This window comes from Puntigrus tetrazona, chromosome 18 (genome assembly GCF_018831695.1).
Source record: "Puntigrus tetrazona isolate hp1 chromosome 18, ASM1883169v1, whole genome shotgun sequence".
In the NCBI taxonomy this organism is placed as follows: domain Eukaryota; kingdom Metazoa; phylum Chordata; class Actinopteri; order Cypriniformes; family Cyprinidae; genus Puntigrus; species Puntigrus tetrazona.
Genome location: NC_056716.1, coordinates 5,210,537 through 5,229,662, shown reverse-complemented (window position 1 = coordinate 5,229,662; position 19,126 = coordinate 5,210,537). Strand labels below are relative to the sequence as shown.

The 19,126-nt window shown below is 43.2% G+C and overlaps 1 long non-coding RNA gene and 1 pseudogene across 1 annotated transcript; one reads left to right on the top strand and one right to left on the bottom strand.

The window, feature by feature from the left end:
• The first annotated feature begins 206 nt into the window (after positions 1-206).
• On the top strand, positions 207-2,212 carry LOC122363108. The gene is made up of 2 exons (XR_006253189.1): positions 207-552; positions 2,030-2,212. It is a non-coding gene; the product is annotated as an uncharacterized LOC122363108 (long non-coding RNA).
• Positions 2,213-9,813: 7,601 nt separating this feature from the next.
• LOC122363105 lies at positions 9,814-15,285 on the bottom strand (annotated as a pseudogene).
• Positions 15,286-19,126: the final 3,841 nt, after the last annotated feature.

Here is a 19,126-nt window from a genome sequence, read left to right as displayed (position 1 = left end):
GAGGGCACCCCAGGAGCAGCGCGCGCCGGAGGGCACCTGGCGGCCAGTAGAGCGGGCGGCGGGCCCTGCAGTAAAGGACGAGCCCATGCCCACAGAAACTTCTACCACCCCAGCTTGGGGCCCCCAGGCCTGGCTAGCGGGCTGTGGGTTACACCAGGAGGTGCCCCACGGCGCCGGCCGTCCCCATCATCTTAAACGGACGCAAGTTGGACGCCGTTCTGGACTCTGGCAGCGTTGTCAGCCTGGTCCAGTCCCGCCTGCTGCCTCCCCGTTCCACGCCCCGAAAACGCCTGCCGATAACCTGTGTCCATGGGGATACCAAGAAGGTCTCGACCCGCTGGGTCAAAATAACCACAGCAGGCGGAAGCTGGAACCTGGAGGTAGGCCTCATCCAAGACCTGCCGGTGCCGGTGATCCTCGGGCGGGACTGGCCGGGCTTCCCGGAGGCTCTCAAGACCGCTGCCCGGGCCGACAACCCATCCAAGCCGCCGGAGAAGAAGAGAGGGGCCCGCCGCCAGACTGCACTCATAACCTCCGACAGCGGGAGAGATGGTGAGTCCCCTCCTAACGCTAACGTATTCTTTGATGTGTTTCAGCAGGTTACTGGAGGGGGCTCATTCGGTCGGGCTCAACGGGACGATGACAGGCTAAAACACTGCTGGGATCAAGTGCGCTTCCTCGAGGGAGAGGAAGTCCGGCCCGGCCCCCATCCTCTCCCGCACTTCATCGTGGAGAACGGTTTGCTCTACTGTGTTGCCCAGCGAAGGGGGGAGGAAAAACGTCTGTTGGTGGTCCCGAAATCAAAGGTGGACACTATATTGGAACTGGCCCACGCCCATCCATTGGCGGGACACTTAGGGGCCGCCAACACCACCCAAAGGATCCGGGACCGTTTCCACTGGCCGGGGCTGGACGGAGACGTACGAAACTTTTGCCAGGCCTGCCCTGAATGCCAGCGTACGTCGCCCCGGCCTCCTCCCCCCAGTCCGCTTATACCGCTTCCTATCATCGAGGTGCCCTTCGAGCGCATCGGGATGGATCTGGTAGGGCCGCTGCCAAAGTCTGCCCGGGGCCACGAACACATCCTGGTGATCGTCGATTCGCCACCCGCTATCCAGAAGCTATCCCCTCTATCCGTCCAACCACGAAGTCCCAGGTACGCGCCTTTCTGGGGTTGGCCGGATACTACCGTTGCTTTATCCCCAACTTCTCCTCTATAGCCGCCCCTCTGACAGACCTGACCAGGAAGGGGCAGCCCGAGAGGATACCCTGGAGTCCCGCTGCGGAGGAGGCCTTCACCCGGATCAAGGAAGTCCTGACTTCAAGCCCGGTTCTGCGAGCCCCGGACTTCGGCTGCCCCTTCCTCCTGCAAACGGATGCTTCCGACGTGGGTCTGGGAGCCGTCCTGTCCCAGGTCCAGGCAGGTGAGGAGCATCCTGTACTTTTCATCAGCAGGAAGCTGAACCCAGCCGAGAGGAACTACGCGGCGGTGGAGAAGGAGGCCCTGGCCATCAGGTGGGCAGTCCTGGAGCTGCGTTACTACCTCCTGGGCCGGCGGTTCACCCTGCTGACCGACCATGCTCCCCTTCAGTGGATGTCCCGGGCCAAGGACACCAATGCCAGGGTGACCCGCTGGTTCCTCGCGCTCCAGGACTTCCACTTTGATGTGAAACACCGTGCTGGAACTGCCAACGGGAACGCCGACGGACTCTCCCGGCTGTGGTCAGCTTTTGCAGGTCTGTCAGGGGTCACTCCCCGCCCACCCCCAGTTTCCCCCTTGATCTCATCCGTTTTCTCCGCCAGGACCAGGACACCGCTTGGGGGGGGGAGTGTGACGGGCGTCCCGATCTACCATCAGCGTTGCCCTGGGAATAAACCACGAGCACCTGGAAAAGCCACTGATCACCGGACTCGCCGCACCTGGAGCTCGTTTGCCGGTGGCCAGATAAGCCACGTCAGGCTCACACTCCGGTGAGCTACCACACTCCTACATGCTGTCTCTGACTGTTATCTCTTTTGTATCTTCTAGAAGCCAGTCCTTGAACCGCGACACAGAGCTAATTCCCCCAAGATTCACCGTTGCCGTACTCACCGACTGCACCCTGAGCACCGAGCACCCAGAAGATAACGCCACTGACAGCGATTGTGCACCGGCTCACCATTCACGTATCACATATTGTTAAATAAACGTGCCCTCCGGGGTTCAAACGCCTCTGTTTGTGCTGTGCTTCATCCGCCCCGTGACAATATATATATGGGTCAAGTATCCATGACATTTATATTTTATATTTGCATCCTTGCCACTGATTCCTTGTATTCTATGCAGATACCCTCCTCTTGGTATCAAACGACAACATCACGCTATAATAGAGCTTAGAAGTGCCATACACACACACACACACACACACACACACACATATACATATACATACACATACATACATACATATATTACATGTGACATAAATACATTAATAAAAGTCAATTTGCAATATAAAGCATTGTTTCAAGATTAAGAGGCATTAGTAATTAGTTTGTAAACATATGTCACAATCTCCATTAGAGGGCATTCCACCCTGGACTCCTGCCATATGCTTTTGACTATTTCCTATGTGTCTCTTGCCCGCCATGTCATGTCATGTGCTACCTGTGTCTGTGTGTCTGATGTTCTCATTAGTTCTGAGGTTGCATATGTCATATTCTGTTTGATTTCTTGGTTCCATGTGTCTTGTTCTCATTAGTTGGTTTTGTCATGTATTGCCCACGCCGACTATTTGGGGCTAATTATTGTACAGTCATTCCCCTGGGTCTTGTTCCTGTGTTTTAACCTTTGATTGTTTCCTAGTTTCCTAATGTCTTTAAATAAAGGCTGCATTTCGATCCCCAACTCCACTGTCAGTCTCAGTGTTACAATAATAGATGGTGAAATATATTTACATCATGGCTAAAATGTGGTTACTGTACATTCAGATAAATGTGTGTCTTTAATATGTTAATTTGTAAATAATGGCTAATATACCATTGCTATATGTTCAGATAATCATTAGTTATATGTGTGTTTAAGCTTAACTGATGCATAATTGTGAACAAGTTAATCATAAATTACAAGTTTATGCTACAAGTTTAACTAATGCATAATTTAAGACCCTTAACATGTTAAGTTAATCATTAATTGTGTCATTAAGTGTGTTTTTGTTCAACTAATGCTCAAAATTCAAATTCAAATTTTATTTGTCACATACACATAAATACATGGTACGACATGCAGTGAAATGTTCTATTACAACCGTCCAGCATCAAAATAGAGACAAAATTTAAATGTATATATAAATATAAAATATAAAAATATATATATAAAAAGAAGTGTGCAAAGTAGGATATAAAAAAATAAAAAAATAAAATAGAATATAAATATAAAGTATAAGATATAAAGTGTAAAGTGTAAGTGTAAAGTGGCTGTGCAATGTCCAGTGCAAAGTGGCTAGTGCAATTGTCCAAATGTAAGTGGCGAGTATCTGGGGAAGAAGGGTGAACATGGGAATCCCGGTATTTAGGTGCTGGGTGTTCTCTGGTTCAGACTCGAATGGCTCATGGAAGAAGCTCCTCCTCATTCTCTCTGTGTTTGCCTTCAGGGAACGAAAGCGCTTTCCTGAACGCAGCAGAGAAAAGAGTCCATTGTTGGGATGGCTGAGGTCTTCCACGATCTTCCTGGCCCTGGTACAGCACCGCTTGTTGTAGATGTGCTGCAGTACAGGGAGCTCAGTGCGGATGGTGCGCTCAGCTGACCGCACCACCTTCTGAAGAGCTCGCCTGTCCTGCATGGTGCTGTTTCCAAACCAGGAGGTGATGTTTCCCGTCAGGACACTCTCGATGGTGCAGGTGTAAAAGTTCCTGAGCACCTGAGATGGGGAGTCTGAAGTCCCTTAAGCGCCTCAGATGGTATAGACGCTGCCGGGCCTTCTTCACCAGGGTGTTGATGTGACAGGACCAAGACAGGTCCTGCGTGATGTGAACACCCAGGTACCGGAAACTGTCCACTCTCTCCACTGGGGTCCCGTCGATCATGATGGAATGGTAAGAGCGCACCTGCTTCATGCTGAAGTCCACTATTAACTCCTTTGTTTTGCTGACGTTCAGGAGCAGATTGTTCTCCTGACACCATCTCTCCAGGTTGTTGATCTCCTGAAGGTAGGCCATCTCATCGTTGTTGGAGATCAGGCCCACCACGACAGTGTCGTCAGCAAATTTGATGATGGTGGTGGAGTTTGTAGTGGCCACACAGTCATGTGTGTACAGCGAGTACAGCAGGGGGCTCAGAACACAACCCTGAGGGGCTCCAGTGCTGAGAGTGAGGGAGGATGAGGTGTGTTTTCCCATCCGTACGGCTTGTGGTCTGTCGGTCAGGAAGTTAGTGATCCAGTGACGCAGGGATGGGCTGAGTCTCAGGACCTCCAACTTCGAGGTGAGCGTGGAGGGAACTATGGTGTTGAATGCTGAACTATAGTCCACGAACAGCATTTTCACATAGTTCCCTTTGCTAAAATCCAGGTGGCTTGTGGTTGTGTGGAGGAGGTGTGTGATAGCATCCTCCGTAGACCGGTTTTGGCGGTAAGCAAACTGTAGTGGGTTGAGTGTGTCCGGTAGTGATGCGGTGATGAAGTCTCTGACGAGTCTCTCAAAGCACTTCATCACTACAGACGTCAGAGCTACAGGGCGGTAATCATTAAGGCAAGATGGTTGAGGTTTCTTCGGCACAGGAACAATGATGGACTCTTTGAAACACGAGGGGACTACAGACTGTTTCAGGGAGAGATTAAATATCTCAGTGAACACCGGTGCTAGTTGGTCAGCACAGGCTCTCAGAACCCTACCTGTGATGCCGTCAGGTCCTGCTGCCTTCCTGGTGTTTACTCTCCTGAAAGCCCTCCTTACGTCGTGCTCCGAAATGGTGAACGCGATTTCCTCTCCGGCTCTCTCGGCGTGCGTGCTGTTCGTCATGCCGCTAGCGGCGCTAGCGTGATTAGCGTGATTAGCTGCAGCCTCGAAACGAGCATAAAAGGTGTTTAGCTCGTCTGCCAGAGAAGCATCCGCGCTCTCCACTCTGGAGGATGGCGTTTTATAGTCCGTGATGTTTCTCAGTCCCTGCCAAAGGCTCCTAGAGTCACTGTGTTGAAACTGTGACTCTAGTTTCCTCCCGTAGCGCCTCTTTGCCTCCTTTACCGCTCTGCGCACGCTGTACGACGCAGCCTTGTATTCAGACAAATCCCCGTTGACAATCCCCGTATTATAGGCTGCGGAGCGGGATCTCAGAGAGTCGCGGATAGTTTTGTCTACCCACGGCTTCTGGTTGGGAAACGTCCTGATGACGGTTTCCCGATGAATCCCACCACCGCTTCCGTGAACACGTTGACGTCCTCGGAGCTACACCTGAACATGGCCCAGTCTGCGTCATCCAAAGCGTCCTGCAGAGCGGCCACCGAATGGTCAGACCAGCGTGACACCTCCCTCTGTACCGGGGCTTCCTGTTTCAGCCTCTGTTTGTAAACAGGTACGAGGAAAATGGCGGCATGGTCCGATTTACCAAACGGTGGGCATGATTTTGCCTTGTAGCTCTCTCTGAAGGGTGTGTAACAGTGATCCAGTGTCCTTTCGCCCCTGGTGGGGCAGGTGATGTGCTGGTGAAAGTTCGGCAGTGCGCGCTTGAGGTTTGCACTGTTAAAATCCCCCAGCACAATGAGTGCGGCCCCGGTGCTGTGTCTGGTGTGTTGTGAGGTGGTCGTGGTAAATCCCATATTGCAGCGTCCGTGTCCGCTTGAGGTGGAATATAAACGGCGCTGACTATGACCGAGCTGAATTCCGTGGAAGATAGAAAGGGCGACATTTGATGGTCAGAAGTTCCAGGTTTGGTGTGCAGGAGCGTGAGAGAAGAACAACGCTCTCGCTGTCGCACCAGCGGTTGTTCACCATCAGACACACTCCACCTCCCCGTGTCTTCCCCAACTCCATTGTTCTGTCCATGCGGTAAACGGAGAAAAACTCTGCCGGTTGTATGGCGTGGTCCGTACCGCTGGGTTCAGCCATGTCTCGGTGAAGCAGAGGAGGTTGCAGTCCCGAATGTCTCTCTGGAACTTGATCCTTGCCCTGAGGTCATCGAGCTTGTTTTCCAGAGACTGGACGTTGGCTAACAGGACACTAGGTAGGGGAGCGCGGTGTGAGCGTGCCCTCAACCTGTTCCTGACGCCGGCTCGTTTCCCTCGTGGACGCCGGTGCGGGTCGCGTCCTTTTGTCTTCGTCAGGATCTCGCTCGCCAACATGGGTCCGGGTTTAAAACGGCGAAAGTTGGGTGCATTGTACACCAATAGATATAAGAGTGGCTCGGTCGTATGTAGTAATAGCCATCTTATATAAAGAAAACCGCGCAGACTGTCCAAAATACTAACAATTAAAAGAAAAACAAAAAGTTTTGCAGGAGCGGTCGTGACGGCAGCCGAACTCAACGGCACCATCTTATTATTATTATTATTAATTAACTGTTAATTAATACTTTAATAATGAATTATTCTGGTCCCTTAATATAAAATATTTTTAATTTTTGAATGTTCGAAAGGATTGTAGAATCCTTTTATCTTGTTACCATCCTGTTACGGATAATTCCTTAATGGTAGCGCTACTCTGTGAATTTGTCTTTTTCTGGTTTTAAGAGAAAAATGACTTCCTTGTTTAAAACTGCACTTTAGCATTTTTCAATTTCAATCAAGAAGGTCTGCCGGGGAAACACAGGGCTCTAAGGCTATGCCGTGGAAATACACACAAAAGTCCTCTTGGGGTACTTTACATGGCTCCCAGCCCTCACCGGTTCTCACAGATTCAACACTCGTGGCCGGTCCGAAGCGGGGTTTGAGTGTGTGCAACTCTTACCTGCATCCCCGCAGAAGTGAGGCGGGTAGGCCATTGGTTTGTCCTCCCAGTCTTCCCACTGCTGCATATTAGCCCAAGAAGAGAGCGCGAGTGTGATGCGGAACTGGATCGCTCAACTCCTTGCTCTCCCTGGGGACCCAGAGACAGAGGAAACTGCCCTTGTCGAGGTTTTAGGTAGCACTGACCATGAGGTCAGCGGCAAGATTCTCTGCCCAGCAGAGCAGCTCCCTCCATCCCCGAATCTGAGGGCCTCTTGCACCTGCGCTTTCCTCCAGGTTTGGCAGGAGCCTGGACAGGCTGGGTGGTTGCCCTGCTGCCAGCTCCAAGGCTCTGCCTAGATGGGGGCTGCTGCGTTGGCTGCGTGGGAGCGGGGGCGGCAGCAGGGGGCACCCTCGGCGATGAGCTGGCTGAGGCGGCCATCGGCGGCTGGGTGGAGGCAGCAGCTGCACGCCGAGTCAGGATGTTTCTTTTTTCCTAGTCACCTCAGTCTGCTTCTGGGCAGCGGAGAACTTCTGGGCAAAGTTCTCCAATGCATCGCCGTAGAGGCCGGTCTGGGACATGGGGGCATTCAAGGTATCACCGTATGCCCCCTGGCTGCACCGCTGGAAGTGCAAGCTCCTCATGCACTTCCGAGAAGAAAGGTACCAGGATGGGGCCCTGAGAACCAGCGCCAGCCACCCTTAAATACCAATAATCCAGCCTCAAGGGCCCGGGAAGCGGTGGAGGTTTCCACTTGATCCCGATCACCTCGGCGGCCTGGGCAAGCATAGCCACCATTTCTATGTCTGTATCCAGTATTCAACGCCTGGTAGACGCAGAGCAAACCGGATCTTCACTTCCAGATATGTCTGGCTCACCTTCCGATGCGATTGACTTCTGATCATCAGGGGGAGCCTAAGAGCACCTGTCTGCAGCCAGGATGAGAACCAAGTCGAGCAAACAAGCCCCGCCCCCTTTTTTCAAGGTGACAGAGCCCGCCCAATACTCCGAGATGACCACCTCCCCGCAAGGAAATGATTCATCCACAACCGCCACCTCAGTGTACTAAGCCCAGGCACACGAGGCAACGATTGTGACCACCTAACGCCAGGTAACAACCGCATCCAGAAACACACGGGTGTACGTCGTCTAAAGCAAGACCCACGCTGTCTTCCAAGACGCGTCGAGTTTGCCAGACGTAACGTCGTCTTTAAAAAGACTCACCCGCGAATACTCTTTTAGTGCTGAGGCAACAGGGGATAGCCGTTTTGCACACAAACAGGGGGTAGTGCAGCCTGATTGAGGCAATCCACTCGACGCAGGAAATCGACCTCCGCTGAAACGCCATGCTCCAACACTAGTAAATCGTCTTTGGAGCAGAACAGTCACGCTCGGCTCCGAAGAGAAAAGCTGAATATGCGCTGCACCGTTGCTTATTTATACCCGCGCTGTAATCAGCGGCAGCTGGATGCGATTAGCGCATGCCAATCTTCAATTGGCTCGTTTAGATACACTTGAAGAAGATTGGTCTCTGAAGCGAGATCCCAACCGACGGTCATCCGACGTGACTCGGAGTGACCGACTGAAAGGGAACCTGCTTTTCTCCCGCTTGCAACCGACAGCGCAATCCTTGCAAGCTAAAAATCCAAAGAATTTGTCTTGTATTTTATTTCGCTTGAGTTGATCCTTCCTGGTAAAGAGCCGTTTGAGTGAAATAGTCTCACCACATTGCATTACACCAAATACACAAATGAATGTTCCTTTTAGAGACATCAATTGATCCTTTAAACTAAAGCTAAAATAATTTTAAATAAAAATATTTATCCGTCATTAAGATGCATGCTTTGAATGTGTGCACATGGGTGATTATTTATTAATTTATTTTGTATGTACTTTTCAAAATTAGTTACAAAACAGTTGCTCCTAACAACATGGATAGGAAATATCGATTTCAAATAGTGTTGCATTGTGTTGATTTGTGTGTTTATCATCTTCCACATTTCATCAGTCATTTCTATCTGCATGTTATTCAGAGCTGTAGTCGGTTTCATTTGTCCATATAAGCCATTTCCTGGGTCTTCCTTGCAAAACACAAATTACAGTACTAGGGTTATGCTCACTGAGTGCAATTCTCCTTTATTCTGCAAAGTGGCACTGTTTAAAACATAATGACAATGTTATTTGTGACTCATAATTAGTGCATGAATAAAACAAATAATCATAAGCAAATATTTTTCTGGCTTGAGTCGCTTTACTGCTGAGCAATTATTGTACATAATGAAATGTAAGTGTCACTGTCATTTGATGGTGGATGAAAATGTTTTTGAAGATGCTGAAAATTATAGTTTTTAGTATATATTGAAATCTTGAATATGAAGTTTTCTATGCTTTTCTATTATTATTTTATTATTATTATTATATTTAATTGTTCTTAAAATATCAGGAGAGTTTGCTATTGCAACAATTAGATCTGGGTAAGTCTGGGTTGCTAAAGACATGAATAATTATTTGCGAAATATTCATGCAGTTTAAATTCTTAAAATGTCTTACATTTTACAATATTAAACCTTAATTAATAATTTAGTAGTCAACAATTTAAATGATGGGGTCTTAATTACAACAAAACACATCAGCATGTTATCTCTGCCATACACTACTGATCTGAAGAGAATGCCATGTTGTGCTTTTAGTCCTGGTCAGATAGATTAGATGGATAGATTAAAGTAACGTTAGCTCTCTTAACTGTTCCTGCAATATTTCTATTTGGATTATTAACTTTAATTCTACCTAAAATTAACATTATCACTGGAAAAAAATATTTAGCATTGTCTTTTGCTTAACTTAAGCAAAAGACAGAAGAAATAACCTTATAATTCCAAGGCGATGATTGAGCAAGGAATTAAGATGTTATATTTCTCAGTAGGACCTAGAAGTTGTTTTCCCCATGATATTTTGCTTTGTATTTTGTTCAGGTTTAAGCAAAATAATATAACATTTAGGTGCAAATATGCAGAATAATAAACCAAAGCTTGAGGCTAAAATGGCAAATATCTCCACAGCAACTGTCAATTTTCCAGGAGAACTTACATAAGCTGGAATAAATGTTATCCATACAGCACAGAATATCAGCATACTGAATGTAATGAATTTGGCTTCATTAAATTTATCAGGCAGCTTATGCGCCAGAAAAGACAAAATAAAGCACAAGGCAGCAAGTAGGCCGATGTAACCCAGCACGGCCCAAAAACCTATATTAGAACCCAAATTACACTCAAGAATGATTTTTTCTTTATAATATTTCATATTTTTGTAGGGAAATGGAGGAGATATTGTTAACCAAAGCACACATATAAGGACCTGTATTAGTGTAAAGATAAGAACACTGAGTCGCTGTTGTACAGGCCCAAACCATTTCATGACATTACTTCCTGGAAGTGTAGCTTTAAAGGCCATTAAAACCACTACTGTTTTTCCCAGAACACAGGAAATACAGAGGACAAAAGTGATGCCAAATGCTGTGTGACGAAACATACAGGACCACTCAGTAGGCCGCCCAATGAAAGTAAGTGAACAGAGGAAACAAAGAGTCAAAGAGAAAAGCAGTAGAAAACTCAGCTCTGAGTTGTTGGCTTTGATAATAGGGGTGTCCCTCTTGCTGTAAATTAGAATTGCCACAAGCACAGTTATTCCTATTCCAAATAGTGAGAAAAAGACAAGCACTATACCCATAACTTCTGTGAATGAAAGAAACTCTAAATTCTTTAACACACAATTATCTTTTTCAGCATTAGACCAGTATTCACTGGGACACTGCTTGCAGTTATTTGAATCTGGAAAGGAAGATATAATTACTAGTTAAAGACAGAAGAAAACAATATTTTTTTGAACAGTATAAAAGCAACTAACCATTTCTCTTCAGAACTTTAAGATGAACTGAGGATTACCTGTCTCATTACTGATTTCTCCTTCTGCACATGGAATACAGTCATAACAGCAGACAGGTCTTCCTTTTTGGACAGCCTTCCTAGTGCCTGGGGGGCAACTGTCGCTGCACACAGATTTTGGCTTCTGCAAAAAAAAAAATATATACATATCATGATCAGAATATAGGGGGACTATATTACATCTTAAATTTATAATCTTCTGTTAAATAACAATGGTGATTTTGATTTGGACTTGAATTTGCATTATTATCTTATTATTAACTACACATAGGACAAGTGTATTATAGCAGTATCCTAACCTGACCAGAAATCCTAAAAACAGTCTTAAATTTAGGATAACTCCAATGGTGTCGTATCTTCAGAAACTTTTTGAATTCCAACTGCATGCTGATATTCTGTGCTGTATTAATAACATTTATTCCAGCTTATGTAAGTTCTCCTAGAAAATTTACTTTAGCTGTGGAGATATTTGCCATTTTAGCTTCAAGCTTTGGTTCACTATTCTGCGTATTTTCACCTAAATGTAATACAATCCTTTAAAAAAAGAGAAATGCATACATATTGTTGAAAATATGGTCTATCAGATATCAGATATTCAAACAGCATTTAATGAATTCACACAAGGATAATATACAGCACACACACGTAGAAAACACAAAAAGCAGTCCAATGGTATGAAAGTACTCTCCCCTCCCCAAAGGCATATAGGAACAAGACAAGGAGTCAATGAGGAGTGAAGTCCCAAGGCGGTAGATGGTCAATGACTGACCAAGGTGCGGCTCGAGGGATGAGGGACTTGTGGACGAGGGTCCTGATGGACTAGTGGACTGGTGGGCCACAGTGGAGATAAGGGAGTTAGGAGCCATAGTGGAGCTGATTGGGCGACAGGCCGAGGCAGAGTCCGGGATTTAAAGGCTGGGGTAGAGACAAGGGAGACAAGCCAGAATGCTGCTAGGCCAGCTGGCAGGCTGGCAGACCCACTGTGATCCCAAAGAGCTGAAAGGCTGACAGGAAGCAGTAGTTGAGGAGCTGCAGAGCCAGAGGAGACAGGAGGGGGCAGGAGAAGGAGGGTGGGTGGCTATTTGTAAGCATTAAGGTTTTCAGGAATGGTGTGTGATACCCATGCATACCGGATCAAAACTTCTAGGACCGCGAGGACAACAGACATGGGAATAACCTCCAGTTCAGAAGAGGGTGGGAGGAGAATGGGCATGTCTGCATATAAATCTTGCCCTCAATCTTGAAAAGAGACTTTATCAAAGGCTGTAATGTTGTTGTTTGTTTGTTTTGTTTTGTTCCAACTGCACATGTGTAATGTACTTGGGTTTTTCAAAAGAACATTGAGCAGTGAGCACAGTTAAAATCTAAAATTACTTTAAATGAAAAAGGTGTCAATATTCCTGAAAAAACTGACATATACCACACATCCTGATATTGCTGATTCTATGTGTTCCTGGGTCAACATTTCTATCCAAAATGTAATTTTCACCATATCTTTACACCTAAACCTAACTTTACCAATGAGTAATTCCTAAAATCAGAAAAATTATAGATGAATGACACTGATATACAAGCACTGATTTTAAGCCTAAACTTTAAACTGGTTGTTCAGATCTGATTGGTTCATCACAATGTTGTTAATCACAATGAGTATCCATGACACTTTTTGGTCAAAAAGATGTTGATCCAGGAACATGTCAAACTTAGCAAAATCTTGTTCTGCACAAGTATTTAAGACTATTTGTTTAATTATTAATTTAGATACTGATGTTGTCAAGCATGTTTCATTCATAATGTTCCTTTAACCAGCGTAAAATTGTATACTGGTATTGTTCTTCATTTTGTGTCATGACATCATAAAATGTAGTCTAAGGACACTGTTTATCCCTATTTATCACTCTGTTTTCTAAACAATTCAGAAATGAAACTCTTCATGCAATAAAATGCATTAGAAATACATAGACTACAATGAATGAATATGAATAAATATTTTTAAAGTAGCACAAACATGTTATAGGTATTTACCTGCAACTGTCCTCCAGCCCAAATTATATTTTTTGTATCAAGCACTAAGTGTTGGAGAGGAGGAATGGAGGCATCATAGTATCCCACAGATTTGAACTGGAATAATCCATCAGAGTCTCGCTGCCAGTTCACAACTTCATATTGTGCGACTGCACCACCACTGCTGTCAAACCACACTTGATCTCCCATCTTTATGGTGAAATTTACATTTTTCAGAGCCTGAACCACCTAGTCAAAAAAAAGAAAAGAACATTTTTTAATTTTTAACTTTTTAAAAATGTTTTGAACAGAAGACCATTTTAGCAAATCAGCTCTCTGTATTCAGGTCAGGGGACAAAGCAAGACACGGTAGCTAAAAGGAATTTCATCAAAGCTATGTAAAAATGATTAGAATGATCATTAAAAAAAAAAAAAAAAAAAAAACTTCTGCAGGTTATAAAAGGTAAATAAATGCTGAAACGTTTTCCTGGAACCTTGCAAAAGTAGCGTGTTACAATGGTGAGGGAAGAGCTCTGTCTATTTTGTGTAATCACATCAATACAAACTATGATCACAATAACAACAACATTTGTCAGGCATCTACATCGTAACTGTACATTGAGGAGATTACAAAGAAGTGTAAGAGATTACAAGTGTTTTTCTTAGTTTTTTTTAACTCTAAAAAGTCTAAAACAGGAAATGTGGAATATTTTTTTAAGTTACCTGTATAACTTAAGTTTTATAACTTACTCAAAACAACTCAACTGCAGTTTGATTTATTAAAAATCATAAAAATTAAAATATTAAAAATCTTAAAAAAACATTATGAATTAAAATAAAAATCAAGTTATTGGTATTTGCAAATGAACTCTGGATCATTATATATAATAATGAAAACTAATGTTTTCTCTTTTGTTCCCTTTATTTTTTGTTTATCTTTGTCTTTTACCTCATGTGGTTGTATTGTCAGGCTTTTCTCACAACCTTCTTGTTCCTTGCACTTGAGTAAACTGTTTAGCGAATGAGCTACAGCATGAACTGCTTTGTAGACATTGCTTGCATATCTTTGTTCAGCTACATCTTCATTATAATTTTTTAGTGCAAGTAGATCCTCATATCTGTTGCAGTTTAATGCATATTGAGAAGAATTCCTCTCACTTTGTGAGCATGGAAAAGCTGTATCCCAAAATTCTTTTAGAACATAATCTGCAAACCCTTCAATATTAATTTTTCTTACTGCAAATCCAAGTGACCCTCCCAGTGAATGAAAACTATTTGTAGTAATGTAATTCTTTGAAGTTATCCATGACTCACACCAATCATTTGAAATCCTGTAATATTCTGAATACTTAACTGATCAATAAGTAAGCCCATCTCAGGAAATGAAACAAATGCAACAATCACTTTTGCTGTGCCTTTTTTAATTGTGTCTACCACTTTTTTTAGTTTTTCTGTCTCTGTTCGGTAGAATTTCACAGAGTATTCTATGCAGATACCCTCCTCTTGGGCTATTTTAAGAAATACAGCCATTCCATTGTTTCCATAGTCATTGTCACTGTTCACAGCTCCAACCCAAGACCAGCCAAAGTGCTTGACTATGTATGCAAGTGCTCTGCTCTGGTGGTAGTCACTAGCAATAGTCCTGAAGAAAGAGGGGTAATCTTTCCTATTACTGAGACATCCACATGTAGCTGAGGGACTTATCTGAAACAGTAAGCAGAGAAAACAATGATACAGTCATATGTTAACTGTCAAACACTTTGTATTACTGCTGCTTACCACTGGAATTTTAAAAGGCCCTGTAGTTCTTGACAGAATCACTGTGGCAGAAGATTCTGATTCTCCTATGATAGCATGTAAAGGAGGCAGTCCATTGCATTTGTCTCCTGGTCCAAAGTCCTGACCATTCATCACTCCAATAGTTGCACTCATTGTAGATAATCTTGATCCACAAGTATCATATATTCGATATCCAATAGAAACATTTGGAAGTAAAGTTTTACTTCTGTTAATTTCCTCAATTGCGAAGATCATGATTTGTGCCAGACTTAAAATCTCTTACATTCACGCTGTAAAATGAAACATTGAATTAGTAGACTACACTCAAAATATTAAACAACATAAGATGGAGAATAAAGGATAATTCTATATTTTTGCATATGCTTTAAACTCAAAACACAATATAATATTGGTGTTTTTTATTGAAAAGGAATTTCTAGATGCTGCTTTAAACCTTGAGCATAACAGATGTTGAGGTTTTTGTATAAACTCAAAAGAAGGTAATGTTTCTTTCTGTGGATTGCAAAAATCCTCCAATAGTTAAATCGCCATGTTTGGAAAGCAGCGGGTAGTTAGGGTCTCCCATTGTTTGACAAAGAGTGTTTTCTGCCTTTGTATGAAGCTGATAGAAAAGGAGGAGTATGCACAGAAAGAGAATCATGTTAGTGCTCTACAGGAAATACCAAATGCAAATGATCTGATACAGAATTTGTACTCTTATAGACCTATTTGATATGGTTGAATGAGTGAGAACATAGCCAATGATTTTTTGACCAAAATAGATTTCTCATGCTGTCAGAAGTATGTGTGTGTGTGCATGTGTATGTGTGTGTGTGTGTATATATATATATATATATATATATATATATATATATATATATATATATATATGTGTCAAGTATCCATGACATTTATATTTTATACATCATATACATATACATTTATATATTTATATATTTCAGCAGTTAGGAACTTAGGTGTGCTGCTTGACAACAATCTTTTCCTTGATTGATTGATACATATATATGGGTAATTTGGTAACAATTCATTATTCACATGACACATTTCAATTCTATATCCATTTTTTCCCAAACAACTTAATTTTCATTACCTCACATAATTAGGTGTATGTCAAATATGTGTGTGTATATATATATGTGTGTGTGTGTGTGTGTGTGTATGGCACTTCTAAGCTCTAATATAGCGTGATGTTGTCGTTTGATACCACTTTAGAATATGGTTCTATTATTAATGTGTAACTATACAAGAACACATGAGTAACACAATATTAGCACTCTAGTAACTTCACAGTTGTTCCCAGTCCAGTATCATCAATCAATCAATCAATCAACCAATCAATCAATCACTTTTATTTATATAGCGCTTTTAACAATACAGCTAAGCAAACCAGAGGCGACAGTGGCAAGGAACCCAAACCCCTTACGTTACAGAATGGAGTCAAAAACCTTGGGAGAAACTAGGTTCAGTTGGGGCCAGTTCTCCTCTGGCCAGACGCCCAGCACTATATTAGTGTAGATGCCATTCTTTTTACAATGTAACAACTATAACGCATTTTATGAGGAGTGTTCCCAGTTCCAGCTGATCTACTGTAATTAATGCAGCCTAAAAATCCTTTAATGGATTTAAATAATAGAAACCTATTAGTGTGTTATGTGTAGGCTAGGTTAAAAAGATTTAATCTAGATTTAAACTGACAGAGTGTGTCTGCTTCTTGAACAGCATTAGGAGATTGTTTCAGAGTTTGGGTGCTAAATAGGAAAATCTGTCGCCTCCAGTCAATTTTGATTAACAGTTAGAGTTTTGAGAACACAGCGGACATGCAGGACTGTAATGTGATAAGAGCTTCCTCAAGTATTGAGGAGCTAAACCATTCAGGGCTTTATAAGTAATTAGCAAAATGTTTAAATCTATCCGATTTGTTTGATAGGGAGCCAATGCAGTGTTGACAGAACCGGGCTAATATAGTCATACTTCCTACTTCTAGAAAGGACTCTAGCAACTGCGTTTTGGACCAGCTGAAGGTCATGAATGCATGAAATAACATTTCTGCATTTGACGTTGAGAGCATAGGTCTTAATTTCGATATATTTTTGAGATGGAAAAATGCAGTTTTACAGATGATTGGTGTCAAACTGCACACCAAAGTTCCTAACTAAAAAATTGACAGAGCAGCCATCAAGTGTTAGACAGTGTTCTAGATTATTACATGTGGCATTATTACATGACTAACCAGACTGTAAGGTCAATATATATATATATATATATATATATATATATATATATATATATATATATATATATATATATATATATATATATATATTGTACACTATGGTTAATCATTTATACATACATTAATAAAAGTAATTTTGCCATTTATAAAGCATTGTTTCAAGATTAAGAGGCATTAGTAATTAGTTTGTAAACATATGTCACAATCTACATTAGAGGGCATTCCACCTGGACTCTTGCCATATGTTTTTGACTATTTGCTATGTGTCCCTTGCCCGCCATGTCATGTCATGTGCTACCTGTGTCTGTGTGTCTGATGTTCTCATTAGTTCTGAGGATGCATATGTCATATTCTGATTGATTTCTTGATTCCATGTGTCTTGTTCTCATTAGTTGGTTTTGTCATGTATTGCCCATGCCGACTATTTGGGGCTAATTATTGTACAGTCATTCCTCTGGGTCTTGTTCCTGTGTTTTAACCTTTGACTGTTTCCTAGTTTCCTAATGTCTTTAAATAAAGGCTGCATTTCGATCCCCAACTCCACTGTCAGTCTCAGTGTTACAATAATAGATGGTGAAATATATTTACATCATGGCTAAAAAATGTGGTTACTGTACATTCAGATAAATGTGTCTTTTAATATGTTAATTTGTGTAAATAATGGCTAATATACCATTGCTATATGTTCAGATAATCAATAGTTATATGTGTGTTTAAGTTTAACTGATGCATAATTGTGAACAAGTTAATCATAAAATTACAAGTTTATGCTACAAGTTTAATCTACGTATAATTTAAGACCTCAACATGTTGGGTTAATCATTGTACTGTGTCATTAAGTGTTTTTGTTCAACTAATGCTCAAAATTCAACCAAATTTATTTGTCACATACACATAAATACATGGTACTCTACATGGTGAAATGTTCTATTACAACCGCCCAGCATCAAAATAGAGACAAAATTTAAAAATGTATATATAAAATATAAAATATAAAAATATGTATAAAAAGAAGTGTGCAAAGTAGGATATAAAAAATTAAAAATAAAATAGAATATAAATATAAAGTATAAGATATAAAGTGTAAAGTGTAAGTGTGTGAAGTATGTGCAATGTCCAGTGCAAAGTGCCAGTGCAATTGTCCAAATGTAAGTGGGCAGTATCTGGGGAAGAAGGGTGAATATGGGAATCCTGCATTTAGGTGGTGCTGGGTGTTCTCTGGTTCAGATCAACGTGGTCTGGAAGAAGTTCTCCTCATTCTTCTGTGTTTGCCTTCAGGAAACGGAAGCGCTTTCCTGAACGTGCGAGCAGAGAAAAAAGAGAGTCCATTGTTGGGATGGCTGAGGTCTTCCACTATCTTCCTGGCCCTGGTACACAGCAATCGCTTTGTTGTAGATGTGCTGCAGTACAGGGAGCCTAGTGCGGAGGAAAGGCGCTTCAGCCAGGACCGCACCACCTTCTGGAAGAGCTTCGCCTGTCCTGCATGGTGCTGTTTCCAAACCAGGAGGTGAGGTTTCCTACCAGGACACTCTCGGGATGGTGCAGGTAAAAGTTCCTGAGCACCTGAGATGGGAGTCTGAAGTCCCTTAAGCGCCCTTCAGATGGTATAGACGCTGTCGGGCCTTCTTCACCAGGGTGTTGATGTGACAGGACTGAAGACAGGTCCCGATGAACACCCAGGTACCGGAAATGTCCACTCTCTCCATCAGTCCTGGCCGATCATGATGGAACGAAGAGCGCGACCGTTTTGCTGAAGTCCACCATTAACTCCTTTGTTTTGCTGACGCCTCAGGAGCAGATTGAGAGCCTCCTGACACCATCTCTCCAGGTTGTTGATTCTGAAGGTAGCCGCATCTCCACCGTTGTTGGGATCAGGGCCCACCACACAGTGTCAGCCAGCAAATCTGATGATGGTGGTGAGTTTGTAGTGGCTACACAGTCATGTGTGTACAGCGAGCATAGCAGGGGGCTCCAGAATACAACCCTGAGGGGCTCTGGTGCTGAGAGTGAGGGAGGATGAGGTGTGTTTTCCCATCCGATGGGCTTGTGGTTCATCGGTCAGGAAGTTAGTGATCCAGTGACGTAGGGATGGGCTGAGTCTCAGACCTCCAACTCGAGGTGAAGGTGGGAGGAACTATGGTGTTGAATGCTGAACTATAGTCCACTTAACAGCATTTTCACATAGTCTCTGCTAAAATCCAGGTGGCTTGTGGTTGTGTGGAGGAGGTGTGATAGCATCCTCCGGGAA